Source organism: Euwallacea fornicatus, chromosome 22 (assembly GCF_040115645.1).
Source record: "Euwallacea fornicatus isolate EFF26 chromosome 22, ASM4011564v1, whole genome shotgun sequence".
NCBI lineage: Eukaryota > Metazoa > Arthropoda > Insecta > Coleoptera > Curculionidae > Euwallacea > Euwallacea fornicatus.
The window spans coordinates 807832-821782 of record NC_089562.1 but is presented as its reverse complement, the minus strand read 5'-3'; the positions used below and the strand labels follow the sequence as shown (position 1 = coordinate 821782).

Sequence of the window (13951 nt, the reverse complement as noted above, 5' to 3'; positions counted from 1 at the left end):
AGCGCCATACTAGTAGCATCTTATTGTCAAGTGGTGCAACTTGGGGCGTAACATTTTCTTTCAGTACCGCAATGTTCTACTACAAAATCAATTTTTAAATTATGTAATTATTTCAAATGCACTACGCTACTGGTTTTGAAACAATTAATTTTCCAATATTTCTAAATGTAGCACATCACTGACACTGCAGTTTCCCGTAATAACAATAGACGCAGTTCGTCTGAAAGTTTTTACCAAATTTCGAAAATGAAATTGTCGATTTTAAAAATGAAAATGCCTTTTGAATACACTTAAGTAATAGACTCGTGCGTCTCTGGATTTTGGACCTATAATTTGTATAAAGATCGCTTAGAGTAAAATTGTTAGAGTTAATAATAAGGGTGTATTTAAAAAACTTTAAGATTGTCAAAGTTTTTGAAGCTACATTAACGTTTTCCGTATTTTCTTAATGCAACTTCTGCATTTCGCTTTTTCATCAATGTGAAATACTAAAAGAAAAATGACATAATCCATCTTACACAGAACGTACAGGGTAATAATATATTTTTCATCCATTGACGGTTAATACGTTTGTTCATAAAGGTGAAGATATGAAGGTTTCCATTTTTGACATCTGACACAGCAAGAAGAACTTTCACAATTTTATTGCTTCTTATAGTATTATTAAAATTGATTAAAAGTTCGCGGTTTTAGTGCTGGCACAGTCACGCTGAATCCTTTAAAAGTGAACATTTATACCATACTGTAGGGTTTTTACTTCATACCCCAAACGGCCTTATAACACTCGCAGTGGGAACAGTTCTTCCATTCCACAGACCAACACCCTACACCTCTCATGAATCGCACCTCTCCGTGATTTCAAAAAGATCTTCCCCGGTGGTCGCCACTATTTCCTCGTCAAAACTAGAAACTGGCCATTAATTTGTGGCCATATTACGTAAGTCATCTTCATAAAACGGACAATCTTGTATTTTACCTGACGCCCTCCTCTGCAGGCGCAGTATTGTGTAAAGAAAAGGTAAAAAAAATCGAAAGAAAAGAAGACCCTGTGTTAAAGCTTCTAAATCACACTGGCTGACACCGTGCATATAATTTTTAATCATGGGAGAACGTGTTCTTAGGTAAACATAGGCTTTGTTTAGACATTAACAGGCGTAGACCATCAAGATGGGCTTCCAAATATCCATAAGCGTCTTACGCAGAACCGGACCCCCGTATTTCATCCCTCAGTAAACCGGTGGTGTCGAGTTACAGTCGAACGTTCCGACTCCGTCCCTGTCTTGAGGCTGTGTGGTCCCAATGTAAATGTTTACAATGGCTATATTCGACACTAATTGTGTAAACTACTCACGTTTGGTCAGACTTTTTATGGCTGCTTCTGTATTTTTGGGAAGAAATTTGGTTATTCCTATTTGAACGTGTCCCTTGTTTTCAGTTTTTTTGTTTGACGTTTTTGTTAGCGAAAAAGGTGACGTGATTTCAATAAGGCGTTGAATCTGAGTTTTTGACTAGTGAATGCCTGTATTCACTCACGAAATGACAGCATTAGACAGCACTAGTGATTTGACATAAACCTTTGAAAGAAAACAGCACTGCTACGTTGCCCATTATTTTTTCCCGCACAAGAAACGTGTTAGCCGTTACTCGGCTAAAACTTAACTGAATAGTTTAGAATTTTTAGCGTTTGCATACAACTAAGTACGGTGAAAATGAAGTAATCAAATTACGAAATGGAAATTTGCAAGCAAATTTGTTTTGTTAAGTTATTCACCTGATTGCAACTGATTATAAATAGACGGAGAATACAATTCTGCTAAAATTGTCACAATACCAAGCAGATAATTAAGGAAATTTTGCAAAAAAATAAGATTTGGTTGTCGAAACTGATTCAAAGACAACATGTCAAATAAATAGATAAAGACCTCATCCGTTTTTGCATAGAATTGCTGTAAACGCTCACTTGCTGCAGGTGCGTAATAGCGTCTGTTTCGTAGCGTTCCTCTACTGAATTTGAATTAAAAAAAAATTACGGAATGGACACTGAAAGCAGGTGCAATTTTATGCTCTGCCTGGAAATGGGTCAGTTTTTATTTGTATTGATTTACCCATATGCTGACTTTAAGCAACATCTCAAAACCAAACCTCAATTTTTCCTTAATTTCTACAATCATCGGCTTTATTTTGTCGCTGTTTATGCTCAATTTCATTCTCTATCTATCTGTAATACCCAATTACAATCAATGAAATAACCGTAAACGAGATTCGCTTGCAATTTTCCATTTTGTAATTTTATTATTTTCTTCATATTCATTGTACCTACTGTGTAAACACTAAAAATTCCAAAATTAGACTAGTTCTCGTAGAAAATAAAATCTTTATTTAATTACACTCAACCGAATAATGTAAAAAAATGTATCGTTTCGAAACATAGTAAAAGCATACGGCGTTTTGCGCACATACAAGCTAGTTCCCATAGAAACTGAGAATCGTACCCACTACTAAAGCTCTGTTCCAACGATTTTACGAACTTAGCAACACATTAGTAGCTTGACCCTTAGCGGATGAGATCGAAAAAAGAACTTTCCACATTTCAAAATTTTTCGTAAGTTTGGATTGGATTGCAGTTTCATTTGACCTACATATTGGTGTGTTTACCAAAATGATCCGGAGACCCTCCAAAATTAGTAACTTTGGCAGTGATCAATGAATTTCTATACACTGAAATGACCTGATGATTAATATGAATTGCCTCAATGTTTTTTTTTTATTTTTTAAAGTAAAAATGCATAAAAACCTAAAACTCTACAATGGTGTTTTTCGACCTTCTCAAGGCATTCGGTCAAGATACGGACACTGAGTTGGGTTATGATAAAGTCTGATGATTAAAAATAAATCTTATATTCGTCTCTATGGTTCAAATGTGTGAAATGGAAATACCGCCATTTTTAGCTTTTATAGGCTTGCGCTATAACTGTCTTAAAATAAATAAATTCCCCAGCATTTTCTGGCTATTTTTACACCTTCCGAAGTTAAACACATACACACACACACAACCAAGGGGATTTTTCCAACAACTCAGCAACGTCTGACTCTGGACTGAACCCATAGAAAAACGTCCTCATTAAGGCATGCAAATTTTACGGTGCCCCTTAAATTTAAATAAACGTTGATTTATAGAGAAACTGTCCTAAAAATAACTGACGAGACCACCAATAAAGGAGCTATTAAAAAGATACTTAAAGGCCTTTTGTTCTCCAGTTTATATCGGTTTTATATTGTTTGGAAATGGTCCTCTCATCTTCGGACTCTTTTTACGACTCTTGGCTAACGTTCAACCTACACTCGCTTTATTTCTGGTCTCGATGGAATTAGACAACAAAAGCAGCTTTCCGATTTTTAAATCGTCAATATTTTGTCACGTTACCTGCCCTGTTGAGCCATCCCCGAGGCAGGCATGTGAAATTAGATTTGCATTGTATTGACATAGGGGTGTGGGGCTGCGAGGCCCCAATAATGAAATAAGAAAAAAAGTGATCGCAGCTTAAAAGGAGCCAGGGATGAGGTCTTTGTCGGATTAGGGACAACCTGTAAGAGGCTTTTGTTGCCTTTCTTCAGGCTTCCTTTCCTTCATTGATAGACCTGTAAACAGGTACTGTTCAGGATATGTGGTTTTGTGTTACCATTGCCGCCCAACGGGGTAAATATTTGTTCAGACCGTCAATAGTCTAGAGGAGCAGTTTCCAGTTACAACCTGGAAACAACTCTTCTAGATTTTGGAGTAACCGAACGATCAAAAAATTGCGGACCTTCACCGAAACCCTATTTTCCTCCATCATCATCATCATCATCATCACCACAAGGTTGTCTGCATACCCAACGTCAGCGGAATTTTAAACCGTTTCGAATGCCCTGCCATCTTCGTCTTTTTCACGAATTCTAGAGTCGTTCTCTGTCCGCTCCAGCGAAGGTCCTTACACATGCATAACGATGCTGGCCGGACTGTAACTCATTGTTTAACCAAGTAGTTTTCACTTTTGTGTGCGTTTTATAAATAGAAGAATTCCCCGAAGATATTTAAATGGTTTATTGTGCGTTGGGTGTATGAATGGTAAACGCGCTGAGAGAGGCCATTGGCGTAACACCGGAGGAATAACAAACGCCTCCACTTACGCTCGATGCATACGGACTTACCTGAAACAAAACAGAAAAATTATTGTATTAGATTAGTTCCGCTATACATCGCCAATAACGTTAATCGAGCCCACTCGCCTGTTTTGCATAATAAGTGCATTAAATATGCTTTTTAACATGTGTACGTGAAAAAGCCTTGGGAAATGCACGATCCGATCGGACGGATCGAACGAAGGCGACTTATCGCGGACCATTAGGCTTAATTAAGTTCTCTAATTGCAAATTACCATATTCATTCAGCGAATTTATTTATTGCTGGTAATGACAGTGAAGTGTGTGTGGGATAATTCGACAATTATTGGTATTGAAAATTAATTGCGACACACACAAGAAAACGTGCGAATGCTACTAAAAGACGGTCACACCATCAGTATTGTAAAGGCCTATTCATCATGAGCTGATGAGCATTGGCACAAAATTTATTTCAATAATTTTTAAAAGAATCAAAAGTTTTTTTTTCCAATATTCAATAGATCAATTTCTATATAAGAACCGAGATACTGGAACTGTCGTCTTCATCCTCCATTATCAATAAATCTAATTCTATAATGAGGGCTTGATCTACAACTTCCGCATCTGAGAAGAAGTATTATTACGGTATTTTTCATTCATCGAAAGATACCTTATACTCAATTGCGTTCAAGATTGCGATATCTCTATTAATTTCTAAGATGTGAAATTACCTTGATTACTATTGTTATTTTTAACCCTATCGAAATGGCCATTTCTCAAATTGTTTTCAATTCTCCAAGGTCCCAAATAACACATTCAGGTTCAATAAAACTATACATCATATTAGAGCAAAAAAGAACACCTCAAAAGTTCCGACATTCTTTTGAAACTTTTGCATAACCCGGATTCTAACATCTCTTTTAGTTTTTAAATATGAATTCACTTTGATTCTTTTGAAAGTACTCTAAAATAAAGGTCTACATTTCTTTAAAATGGAGTTTGGGATGCTCTAAAATTAATTTTAATCCTACACTTCGCAATTTTATATAAAATTCCTAATGCTCTTATCGTTGAGGAATTCCATTTAAATTACTTAAAATGGAATCATAATTTATGACGAATGAGGTTTCTGAAAATAAGAATAAATTTGTGAATCAGCTTACTACATATATTTAATGGAATTAAATTTAAATGCAAAAATAGTACAACATGGGTCATAATAACCCACAATTGTCATTCCTCATTATCTGTATTATTTTGGGTTTTCCTTGCTGCCCCGATGAGATTGAAACTTCGCAGGGAAGATAAATTACAAAGTACTTCCTCTGATTGCTGTAACACAAAAACAAACTGTCTCTAGGGGCACTACCATCCAACTGATAAATACTATTTTTAATGCATTATTACAGGATATCAGAAATCGATTAGAAATCAGCATCACCTCTCTGCACAGCTCTCATTTCATTCCCAGCCCCTAGCGCGGCACATAAAACGATATGGCACAAATACCAGAACACTAGATCGGCTCTTGCTTCCAGGACCGTACTTTGAAGTCGGCTAAAATTTCTTTTCCCCTCATCCAGCTTTCCCAGTGCACCTCGACGAGTGCGGATGGGCCTTTAGCTCTTTGTAATTTCTGTAATTACCGAAGCGACATCAGCTAGTGCGTTGTCTGTGTCGCTTGTGTGGAGTGGGTTTTATGTTCTCTTGAATGTGATTTCGTTAAAAGCACCCCCGAGTTCCGCGTTATTTTTTGCATTTTTCTCCATTTTTTATTCCGGTACAGAACAAAGGAGCAATATGGGGAGATCTGTGGATGGGAGAGGGTCTGCCGGCAGAATAATTTGTTGGCACCACTGAACCAAGACTACAATTTTAACTTTCACTGGAGAAGTCGCCGAGGCTGAAAACACTTCCACAAACAAAATTTAGAGGGAGAGATGGCTACTGATCATGATCACCGTTTTCTTAACTACCAACTTGTGACGAAATTTATCGCCTCAACGCGTCACCCAATAATCGAAATAAACATGAGAACCTCAATCAAGCGGTAATCATACGAATTTCTTTCGACACACATGTTGTTGGCCAACAAACGTGTGATTTAGCCTGGTCCTGAAAGTGGGGTAGGCGTGCGAAGAGAACCGCCTAAAGCCGGAGTTAATTCAAAAACGACCCATGTCATTGAACCAAATTGGACGGAACCTGTTGTCGCCGCGCGGGCAGAGCTCATCTTCCAGAGTGAACCATCTTCACCGTAACCTTCGCCAGCATCTATCATCATCACAGATATTTACCCGGGTAATCGCGTGGTGCGACCAGCTCGGTACTGAGCTGGTTGCCCGCGTAGTCGCTCCACCAACCACTTGGTTGCCCCTTTTCAGATCGTGATTGTACCCGAGGAATGTTTTGTTGCTATCAGTGTTATTACTTTTTGAGTGGGTACGCACCGTGGTACCACACTCGTCGAAATGCGATTTATTTTCTCTATATTCGAATCTTATCGATGGCAAAATGTTAATAATTAAACGCTGGACATTATAGACAACAAGGGAGAATAATTCACCGGGTACACCTGCGCCTCGTTTTTCAACCGGGAGACGGATTTTTGGCGCCTGAACTAAGACCCAGTGATTTATTATTAATGTTTCCGATGCACTTCGAATTAGTAATGGCCACGATTTAAAATCTTCGGGGTTATTTATAGGGAGTTTTAGATCTCGCATTTGAAATGTTTTTTAAAATATTTTGAGCCTAATTTATGCGCTGGGAAATCCGCCCCAGACAAGCTTACCACAACACCATAATCCCGGTAGAATTTTTATTAGGTATGATTTAATGCTTTCAGAAATAGTTCTTTTAAATATTAAGTCTATTCACGAAGTAGGTGGACCGACACTATAATCCTGTGATATCTCGTAGTTCGTCGCATGAGAAAATTTCAAGAATTGAGGGCTTGAAAGTGCAAAGTACGTGGAAAAATGGGAAAATTAAACACGAATGTGCAAACAGGGCGTTGCTATAAACCATGTGGCATTTGGAAAACCTAAACATCACTTCCAGGTATAAAGAAATTGTTGATGGACAGGAAAACGATAGTGTTGAATATCTGTTTACAAATGTAGACGGTGCCGAAATTCGATCAATAAAATTCGCATGAAAAAAATATATGAACGTTCGCAAACAGCTAGGGTCTCAAGATAATGGTTCGATAGAGTTCTCGATTCAAAATTAGAAAAAAAATATATTTTTTTAATTACATACACATATTTTTGTGTATGTTTTATACACTAGCGACCTCAAGTGACTTAAAAAAAAGTAATCCAATAAATTCCTCTCGGGAGATATCGAAGACCATGTGCATGCGCGGTCCTGGTCTTTTCATCTAACGGTTAGGGTAATCGTCGCCTAGAAATAACCACCTAAACTAAAAACTCAATTGTGGTGGTATTTCAACTTCATGTGCACGAACCATGACTTGTTTTATACTTAAATCAACAGTTTCTAAATGTTGAGCGAAATGGTATTTCAAAACCTTTCGGCACTATGGGCCATTGAGTCTCTGTGAAAGAATACAAGATCCAATAAAATTATCACCGATAATGAAGAAATATTGAAATAAAATTGTACTTGATGATCTTCTGTAAGAACATGCGGCCCAAATATAGTTACTGTGAAAATGAGTAATGGCGCAACGAGATAACGAAACTTCGTTTGTGAAAATAACATTACGTAGAAAATCGTGAGTTACTGCTAATTGAGGACGCAACTAAGTGTCAAGAATCTACTGAGGCAATTCCTCCATATGATGAAGACGTCCAGTTTTTAAAAATTGCCACGAAGTTACATGGATTAATGGAATTACAAGAAATTTTTTGTATACTAATGTGTCGAAAATTTTGACATTGGTCCGCAAAAAATTCGACACCCATGAAACCCAGTGAGTCATTTTTATTCCGACTCTATCTAAAACCATTCGAGAATAGTAGCACGGACGAATATTGTGTGCTTAAGATTAGGCAAGAAATCGATTTCGTTTTTTTAATTCATTTTTCACTTGCTTGACATACCGTGAGATAAAAAAAAGGGAAAAAGCAAATGCAACCCACAACCAGAAAAAATATTACATACGCATTAAATTTAAACTCTTGCGAGTTCACTGCAACAAGCTCGGGAGTTCAAGGCGAGACAATTCGCATAAAGAAAGCTCGGAGTGTCAAATCGAAACGAAACGTTCAGTTTTGAGTCTTTACTGTCCCCCGTGTATAAGCTGACGGAGATAACTCGGAAGAATGAAAATGTGGAAAACTGAGGAGTTACCTGTGGAAATTACGGCATAATAAACCATCTAATCAGAACTTGCAAATGTGCCGGGATTCTCTGTTGATGTTTGAGGTTTGATAATGGCACATGAGGCTCTTTTAGGAGTTTTCGTAGATGTAGCACAGTATATTCACACATTTTTATTGGGTTGAATACTCTGACATAACGGCAAGTGGTACCCATTTGAAAACCATCCAAGTGCAGGAAAGACACTTCAGCATAATATTTTTCTTATTACCATCTATGTGTTAACTGTATTTACACAGGCTTGTGTGGTAAAATGTTTTACCGTGCTCCTCTCAGCTCGCAATTGCGTACGGCACTTTACCGAACGTTCCCGCAAAAGATCCGGAGCACCAATATCAATTTTTAAATATTTTCTCATCGTTTCTGATTTACATTAGAATTGGCGCCGCTGACCACACATCAGACGAGTGGTAATAAACACGATAATCAAAGCAAAACGTAAAGTGATAATTAAACGTCAAACAAACGGTTTTGAAAGGCGCGAATTAATTGCTGGTACGTTTAGTTTTAATTATTGTCCGTTCGCCCACGCATTCGTACATCTCCCTAGTGCAATAAACATTCGTAGTGTGTCCCAATAAATGCGGAAGTACTGCAGACGGTTATTATTGACTTTCCCTGATACTATTGACTTGGCCGGACCCACCAGAAGAAACAACAGGTAAAGCGATTAGCACGGGTCTGAAATTGGAAGTTCCAAGGCACCTCTGCAAACATCATACCGTCCCACGTCCACACATTTGAGAGTGTCTAAGGAAAAAGGATAGTCGCTTTCGTGGGTGTTTGCTAAACGCCATTTTTCCTACCTTTAGAAAATTATATGGTTCGGTCTGCAAATGACTAGACGGCGGAGCTAATGAACGTGTTAGACGATGGTAGAATTTCTTCCTAAAGTGGGTCAGGTCAGTTTTACGGCGCAAAGATCTATCAATATTTGACTTCTGAAAGCGCCCTCCGAGGGTGGTTTTGTCATCGAGGGAAACGCGCTTTTTATTTGCCTTTTGTCGAGAGGGTCCTGAAATATTTAATCGGCTTCTCGACGTGCATTTGTCTCTGCGGAACATTTGAATGCCGGCTCATTTTCCGCGCTGATTGTGCCATGAATTATGAACGTGCCCGACGACGGCGACTCCTTTTCGTCGTAAGCAATTTAATAACACTACGTCCAAACTAGACCGATAATTACGTCAAGTTAGTCCGGCTCGGGCATTATAGCCGGTTAAATGTATGTTTACGACACGGTTTTATCTCGGGCCGGACCTCCTGGACGCACGCACATTGGACATTAGTCTCGCACTCCACACACTTTTCTTCGGTTTACGTCTAATTAATTACGATAATCGAATAGTGCGTTCCGCCACCGCCGCTGCCACGGTACCACCCGAGGCCGCGGTACCTTCACCTTGGCGCCCGCTAAACGGTTCCACGCAATGCCAGCTTTACCCTTGAAATGGTTTTGAAATTATTGAAAACAAAGTACTGACCGAACGAGACTAATCGACGAGGATAATTTTAAAATTTGAACTTCATTTTTCTGCATTTCGTTCACAGGTTTAAAATGAGTCCCGCCAGGATCTCTCAGTGATCAATCCCTTATGTTATAGTAACAAGTAAGGAAGCCCGAACTTGCCAAATGAGGCCGTTGTCGCTTTGAAAGGAATGGAAAGAAAAGATGGACATTTGGTTTTACACTAAATTCCGTTTAAATGCTGATTTTCCAAACGTTTTTTGCCAATTTAACCGACTTGTAGCTGTTACTGTTTGGGAGATAGCAATACAAATTTAACTAACTTCCACTTCAGCAAACATGTGTTGAAGTTTTGACTTTACTGTGTCAAACTTTGTAACAAAAATTCAGCGCAAACTCTACCGCTATTATACCTTAGTCATTCCTGAGTCTATTGTTTAATAGTTGCTTGTAGATGCCATGGTCAGTTAGCTTTTCATTAAATGTCAATGTTCGATAAATTAGCCTTAAATTATGAATTTTCCCACTCCAATTTCTGTCACTTGTTACCTTTGGTATCTTCCACTTGTCATAGTTTGACAGTGGCAAATAACAAGGGGACAGGCTCGTACCACCCAGTTTGGCGAAACAACCAACCAACGAACTATTATCCAAGATCGCAAGTTCAAGCAAACGAAAATTGCATAATGACTATTTTAAGTAGAACAAATAAAGCAGCACATTAGAACCAAGTTTATGACGGTCACTTAATTTCTTGTCGAGTGGTACCATCAGCGTAAAGAGTATTAATTAATCCATATTAAGAAGCCGGGGCCGTGACAGTTGCGGCATATTGTTTTGTTGTACTGGCGAGCATTAATCACTTGAAGAGCCCATGCTGTAAACAAACACGCTGTTGTCATGTTGTAATGGTGTGTCGGGTGTTGCATATGTGCACCAGTCATGCCGACGGTTTTTAGTATAGGTCTGGATGCGTTTTAAGCACAGTCTGAAAAATCCGAAATAGTATGCAAATGAAGGGAATAAAATCCGACATCGCGGGACCGCTTATAACAGGTTAACTTTCCTCACGTTAGCTTTCAAAACCAGTAGCCATTTTCATATCGTGTTGCTTTGCATATTATTATAAGGCGATGCGTGACTTAATGCTTGCTGTTTGTTAAATGTTCGGTCCTTTTTCCATCCGGTCGGGCGGTGCCATTAAATTTATTATTTTCGCTCTTGGACAGAAGAGAACTGCACCCCTGGAATATTAACCAAACTGGTTGATACATGGCCATTAGAGGAAATTATTTAAATTTCACAGCAATTTATACAAAGTGGCAATCGGTGTTTTACGAGCAAATTTAATTATTGCCATCTAGGTAGATATAGTAAAAAAAAGCAATTTTGTTAACGTAGTGTATGAAAAATTACAGAGGAAGAGACAACCGTTCACATGAACGGTGAAATTGCATCTGAAATGTCAAGTATCAAAAGCAATTTTTGACTTTTATGTCGAAACTCATATGATTTCAAATAAACGCAACTTGGCAACTCAAATCATATAGCAATAAATCTTTTATCACTCGGCATAGTCTAATGGTGTTCATGGATCCTAGTAGCACTTACGAATAATAATCAATCATTTGTAATTTTATAAAATTAATAAAAATCACATAGTTTTCAAATGGACATTTTTTTGAAAAGGCAAACTTAATTCGTTGGCTACCACGCATGCTCATTTGAAATCTCCGTATCCATTGCCTCTATCGGCTCATCTCGAAATTAGCATAAGTCAAGTGAGCACAAAATGGGATTATTTCAAATATATTTATAATTATGCCAAAAACGGAAGATTTTCCTATTTTATCAATTTTTTATATTTTATTATTTTCTACGTAAAGCAAGGGTGGGAAAAACTCCACCCAACAGCTCTGCTTTTTAATTAATTAATTTTCGCTTGATTTGCACTTGCACTATTTCATAGTGTAATTTAAATGCACAGCCACTACCGCGAATAAAAACAATGGCACTTTTCGGCTCGCCGAAGCAAAAAACCGAACCGGTCATCTCGTCAGTCCCATTACTCCGGGACCCCTGATTATGAACAAACAAGGCGAGAATAAAGCGGAGTTCATTTGTAATCGCCCTAATGACAAAATGATTATAATTTTCGCCCACAAGGTCTCTCCACTCGATCCGTGGCAGGTAAAAACAGCTGCAATTAGCCGGTTTTTAGCCGCGTACACAGCGGCTGCGCAATGTTGACTGCTGCTTCGGGCCTTAAGGCTTCAATCACCCCGTGTCGATCGCCTAATCAAACACGTCAGTTTAGTGTGGAAAAAGCTTCAATATCCGCAGCATGCAAACCCGAGTGAATAATGGGCGATCAGGACAAGAGTACGGCTACCGGGCTCCGAAGGAAACGTCGATAACTCTTTATACGCCGACGCTGCTGCTCGATATCTTAAGGCCGCGTTGTCGGGTTGCACTCTAGTGACCTTCAACTTCGTGGATTTAATATGGAAATGCGGAAAATCTGGCAACGGGGCAGGAACGGCAACCAGGCGACGACAGAGATGAATTAAGGCCGGCGGCCACGCACAGAAAAGAGACACCCGCGCTTCGTGTCCTACAGTGGCCCAAATTGAAGGGTGTCGGAGCTCGGTACCGCCGAACCGGGTACCGCACTTTGACGAACGATCGTGGAAATAATACGCTTTCGAGAAGCGAGAAGAGGCACGAAACAAAAGCGCATTTTCGTGTGGCTAACGGTCACCGGCTTGAGCGAAAAAGAGATAGGCTTACATGGAAAAATTGGGTTGTTGACGAATCCTCGTATGCTGCCGCGATTATTAATAAGTGCATTTTGAGGCTGTTGACCTGTTGACTGACCTTCGACTTCATAACCTAATGAAATTAAAGAATGTGTTTAAAAAATTATGATCACAGAAGTGTTACCATGCAGAATTCCAACTTCTTGACATATAACCTAAATCTAGAAACGAATGTGACGTCATTGACAACTGACCGGTTTCCCACGAGTCTATTTCAAACATTATATTAATATATTATTTGATTGAAATTCGCTTTTTTCCATAAAAATAATTGACGAAAGATACGGAACTAAAAACTTAGTAACTAAATAAACAAATTTTTTTCATCAACAACGTTTTAATCCGTGATTAACTTTGTGATTTTAATCATGAGAGCTTGTCCAAACTGACCTTTACCGGACGTAGCATGGCTACTTATAATTTCGTCCCGCTTCCCCCTTTCTTGAAAAATGAAATGCAAATCCATAGCAGTGAAATTGAAGGAAATGACATGCCCCTTTCCTCTTGATGACTGATGAATATTTTAAAAAATCTTGCACAAGGTGTGAACCGTAAACGTAGGGTGTTGATTGAACCAATTAATATTTACTATTAAACATCCACATGAAAATCATTAAACCGACGTGCTGCTGATGTTTGAGCACCTACTCGAAATTTTTTACCACCCTTTATAGGTACGCGCCTATCGCGCTAGTACGCAACCCATTGTTGCCGAAAAATGACGCTGTAAGGACACTAATACATGACTTCCCGTCACAAAAATCGGCCAGATTTTAGTGTTACGCTGACCAAAAACTAGATCTAGATGTATTTAGTCCAAAATGAAACTCTCCTGATGTTTTTACTTAAAATTCCCTTGAAGGTATCCAAATTCGAAGCATTACCGTGACATCCACGGCTCGCTATTACAAATATCTTATCAGCAATAGAATAAAGTCAGGCATTACACTTTAGACTGGTTAACTTTTTATTACAGCTATTATTTTCGTCAAGAAAACGCAGCTTATCTGTTTGTTTACTGCCTGAGTAGTAAACGATAAATCCTCAACTTTATGTTAAACTTACTAGTAACAAATCTCATTGGGGAATTTATGATTATTTCTACCAAATTGTACGTTATAATGAACTAATAATTATTATTAAATCAACGTTTCTGTATAACAATGACGGA

The 13951-nt window shown here is 38.4% G+C and overlaps 1 protein-coding gene and 1 long non-coding RNA gene across 7 annotated transcripts in view; both read right to left on the bottom strand.

The window, feature by feature from the left end:
• pan (pangolin) overlaps positions 1-13951 on the bottom strand; it is a 111892-nt gene that overhangs the window by 89462 nt on the left and 8479 nt on the right. The gene's annotated exons all lie outside the window — the stretch shown is intronic.
• Positions 1052-1873, bottom strand: LOC136346256 (uncharacterized). The gene is made up of 2 exons (XR_010733271.1): positions 1352-1873; positions 1052-1286 (listed from the first exon to the last, which is right to left on the bottom strand). It is a non-coding gene; the product is annotated as an uncharacterized lncRNA (long non-coding RNA).